General features: G+C 39.2%; 1 pseudogene; it reads right to left on the bottom strand.

Moving 5' to 3' along the window:
• Positions 1 to 1,769: 1,769 nt before the first annotated feature.
• On the bottom strand, positions 1,770 to 2,347 carry LOC110564609 (large ribosomal subunit protein eL19-like; annotated as a pseudogene).
• Between the last annotated feature and the right edge of the window lie 2,655 nt (positions 2,348 to 5,002).

The following is a 5,002-nucleotide window of genomic DNA, read 5'->3' as shown; positions in this document are numbered from 1 at the left end:
AAAGGATTTTCTTCATCGCCTCTTCCTTACTACAGATCATCATGAAGGGAGTTGGAGCAGAAACTCAAACAATCGTGAACCTGGATTCTTGGAAGCCTGCTCCTTACTGTCTCCCACCTCATGGCTTGCTCAGCTTGTTCTCTTATACCACCCAGGAAATACAGCTCAGGGATAGCATTATCCATAACAATAGGCTGGGCCTTCCCACAACAATCATTAATATCATCTGATACTATGGAGGGAATTTCTCAGTTGAGGTTCCCTCCTCTCATGTGACTCAGGCTTGTTTCAAGTTGATATAACACTAGTTAACACATATGGGAATACATCTTTACCATATTGCACACATACTACAAAACAGTCTAGGCAAGATTAGCTTATATCAAGAATCTGTTCCAGTATATGTTTGACTAGAAATGGCAAAGGGGATTGCAAAGAGGAGTAATATATTGGCTTGGTTTAAGTCAGGTATACCTGTCCTTCAATACATATGGACTGGGTCCTAAGTTGCTAAAAATTGTTTTAAACATTGTTTGGCAAGGAGCGTTTGTATAGGCATATGGAGTCTCCAGTTGCTTTTTGGTTGCCTGCATCAAAACTATAAAATGCATTCACTGGTTGAATCAAAAGAAGCATATAGTTGTTGACAGTATCAGTTTAAATGCAAATACATTTATTTTTGGTCAGTTTTAAGTACTGATGGAATGTTACCATCAAGAATATACTGAACTGAAGAAAATTTCAGATCCTGAAAAGCACATGAGCTGTTAATTATTGGAATCCAGACTTGCAAGGGAATGTTTGGTAAGTTTGCACACATATACACACATATATACACATACACACACACACACACACACACACACACACATATATATATACACATATGTGTATGTGCATGCATGTGTGTGTGCATGTGCGTTTGTGTGTATCCATTCTAGGAAGCAAAGAAAATCACTGATACAAATTCATAGTCATTCTTTAAGCCAGTCTCAGCCTGTTTCATATTTGAAGGAATTTGTTTCATTTTGTTTCACCTATGAAGAAAACAAAACAAAACACGAACCTCAGTATCATTATTTAAAAACAAATATTTATTTTGTAGAAAATTCTGTAAAATTGCAAAATGGTGGTTCCAATACAAATCAGAAGGAAAGGTGTGGTTTCTGTTTCCTCACAGAACTCAGTCGAGTTTCAGCAGAATAAGGATTTTACTGCAGTGATATCAATTATTGTAGGAGATAGCACAGCTGTGGCTTGAATGTGCTTATAAAAGTTCATGTGTTAGAAATATGATTTGTACACCTATGTGTGAATGTAATGCAGATCTTTAAGGGAAATTGGAAAAAAATGTATCATCAAATGGAGCCCCCCCAGCAGCTTTGAGGGGTTCATGAAAAGAAGTGGAGAGGTTCAAGCCAGTACGCTTGGACGTTGTCTTACAAGGTGGCATCACTTCTGTACCAGTAGTCAGCAAGACTATCATTAGATGCCAAATTCCGATGTTGTAGTGACACTGACACCTCCAAAATAATCTCTTTCCTCTTTCTTTCTTTCTTTCTTTCTTTCTTTCTTTCTTTCTTTCTTTCTTTCTTTCTTTCTTTCTTTCTCTCTCTCTCTCTCTCTCTCTCTCTCTCTCTCTCTCTCTCTCTCTCTCTCTCCCTCTCTCTCTCTCTCTCTTTCTTCCTCAGACAAAGTCTTGCTTTATTTTCGTGACTGATCCACTTGAAGACACAGCCAGGCCACTATGTACAGACATGAAAGAATCTTCATTTCTTGATTTCTTCCTTCTTGGACAGAGTCTTGATGATCTTTTCCTTCTTGGTCTGGAGGCGGTCCTCCCACGCTTTTGTGCTTCCTTGGTCTTAGACCTGCGAGCCTCGGCCTGGTCAGCCTGGAGCTTCTTGCCGGCCTTGTCTGCCTTCAGCTGGTGGATGTGCTCCACAAGAATCGGCTTGTTTCTAAACATATTCCTTTTGGCTCTCAGAAACAGACTATGATTCATATGACGGTCAGTCTTCTTAGATTCTTGGTATCTCCTGAGAAGCTGATGGGGGAAAATCATCTTTTTCAACCAAATCACCTGCTCGAGCACCTGAGCATTGGCCTTTTACTTCAGCTTCGCTATGCCCATATGCCTGCCCTTCTGTCTAGCCAAGGTGTTTTTGACTTGGACCCCTGGAATGGACCATCACAGGCATCTGGATGATCAGCTCACCTTTGGTCAACTTCCTGATTTGCTCACAGGAGTTGGCTTTGGCGATTTCGTTAGTCTCATTGGGTCCAATCAGACCTCCTTTTTGCCATAACTAGAATCAATCTTCTTTTGCAGGTCGAGCGTACTCATGGCTGGGGATGCAACAGCAACAAAACAATTTATTTTTAATGAATTTCTGAGTTTCTGAAATTAAATTTAAGCAACAGAAAATGAACGAAGTGAGAAGGCTGAAACATGAACAATGGAATTTTTAACTATACAAATACATATGTTTATCATGTTGTTGTGATTGATTTATAGAAGGGAGCTGAAATGATTGAGAAAGGAATGTCAAAAACAGACTATATTACTGTAATTGCAGAAGTCGGGATTTTTATTTTCTTTCTCCCTTTTCCTTTCTTTCTTTTTTATTTTCTTCAATGAATTCGGGAAAATATTCTAAGTCATGAACCAAAGCAGCGTCTAAGGGGGAATAGAGCTTACTAGGTTGTTCCCTCACTATGGTTTACTCAGCTTGCATTTTACACTTCTTTGAGTCATCCACCAGGGACATAAACATCCACAGAAAATGTTAAGACAGTTAAATAAAAACTCTATGGATATTTCTGCTTCCATGTCTGATCCAGAACACATCTCCTGGGTCCAGTGTCTGAAGTGTGGTGTCTTCAGGAAGAGGGGCCCTCCAGCCTCTGAGAGGCAGCTATCAGCAACAGAAATAGCTCATATTGTTTGGGGGAGTCTCTCAGATTACACTGACCAACAATTCAACATTCCAGAGAGGATTCTCCCCATGAGGTGGAAAAAATACGTAACTTTGGAAAAAATTCTTAGAGATGACTTATAGAGTGAGTACCTGAAAGAGCCACATACAAGGCTAAGTAATGCCTACAGATTGATTTACTCACTCAAAACTCCTTCATCTGGAGAGACAAAATATTACAAGGCAACGGCTCAGATTACCTCAAGATATCTGTTGTCCCTATTAGCCATTGACACTAACTTTTGTAAATGGCTGAGCCTTATGACTACCAGGAAACATTTTTTGGGATGGACGGTTAAACTTAACAGACTTCTAGCTTCTACCAACACAATGCTATTTTCTTTTTTTTAATTTAATAGGTAGAGTCTATTTTCTAATGTCTGCAAAATGTAGAAGAGACAAACCTTGTAGCAGCTCACACTCATAATGACATGACACAACCAGGATATTCGGGAAAAGCATTGATTTATTACTTTCCTTTTTTTCTGTGACTGTCCCAGTTATTTAACCTCTTCCCCAGCAGGAAGGAAACCAGTGCTTGTTTTACTGGATGTTGGTCACTTATATATGGTTCTCATTCTTTTGCAGCAAGAGCTGTGTTTTGCATTCACAGTTGTGTTGAGGATACTGTAAAGGTTATCCAGAAAAGGTCTCAAATAAAAATGCAGAGGAAGGCATCCAAAAGGTGAGCAAAGGCCATCATTGTTGCAAAATTTCAGACACCTTAGCAGAATCGTGCTTATGTTCTAGGACTGCAAGAAATGGCGAATTTAGGTGAAGAGATAGGGCATCTGCCAAAGGCAATATGTGACGAACTGAGCATCAGGAGGTTTTATTTATAATGTATGATGTATGTGTGAAAGCAAATTGATGATTTATGGATGCAACTCCTAAGTACAAGGGAAAGGAAGTAAAAAGTTATCTTCATCAAAGAAAACTGAATTAGGGCATAAATATTCTTTGTGAAATTTAATCCTAATAAGAAGAGCAATTCTGTGATGAAAGGAAAAACTTTAAAGTCACTTCAGAGATCTGCAAGATTACCACCCAGTTAAGAACTCAGAAAGCTAGGACAGATTGATGTAAATGAACAAGCACATGACTCTCCCCATGGCCACGTTTCTAATGCTGCCTCAGGATTCTACTTCTTTCCTTCTAGCTCAGTGATCCCCATGTCTACCAGCAGGACTCACATGACTCTAGGTGAACAACGCAATGTTCTGAAAGGAACAACAGTGCCCTGGCAGCACTGATATCATATATGCTCTTCATGCCCACCGTGAAGCATCTACTTATCTGCTTTACTAATTACTAACATATTAGTATGCTTTTTTAATGCTAAAAAAAAATTGTACAAAGTTAGGCAGTCAATAGTAGATTTGAAACTGAAAAGGAAATCATGTTCTTTTGAATACATACTTTTGGGTCATTTCCTCTCCTAATATATCATCTTTAGATAACATAAATTTTAAATATTTCTATAGGAGAAAACATAAAATCCCTACCTACATAATAGTAACTTCACAAACCTCTGCTCTTCTGCTGAGACATTGACAAAATAGAAAAATACAACTTAGTATCTTTCATCTTTGGGTTACATGAGTCTGCATTTTTCACAGGGCTGGGAAAAGTTTTTAATTAATTAATTAATAGGTTCAATTAATTGCATTTAATTAATTAATAACAATTTATTTATTTTGTATTCCCCTCTGCAGCCCCATCCCTCATCTCCTCCCAGTCCCATCCACTCTCCCTTTTCTCCCCCTATCCCCCTTCTAGCGTCCAGGGAGAGGGAAGGTCCTCCTCCCCTTATATCTGACACTAGCCTATCAGGTCTCATCAGGACTACCTGCATCATCTTCTTCTGTGGCCTGGAAAGGCTGCATCAAGGTGATTAAGAGCCTGCCACTGAGTTCATGTCAGGAAATTGAGCAGCCTATGGGCTTCGTCTGAGCAGGGGTTCTAGTCCTCTCAATGCATGGTCCTTGGTTGGAATATTTCTCTCTGCAGTCCTTTCCCTCTCC

This window comes from Meriones unguiculatus, chromosome 17, assembly GCF_030254825.1.
Source record: "Meriones unguiculatus strain TT.TT164.6M chromosome 17, Bangor_MerUng_6.1, whole genome shotgun sequence".
NCBI classification, from domain to species: Eukaryota; Metazoa; Chordata; class Mammalia; order Rodentia; family Muridae; genus Meriones; species Meriones unguiculatus.
This window is presented reverse-complemented; position numbering and strand designations above follow the sequence as displayed.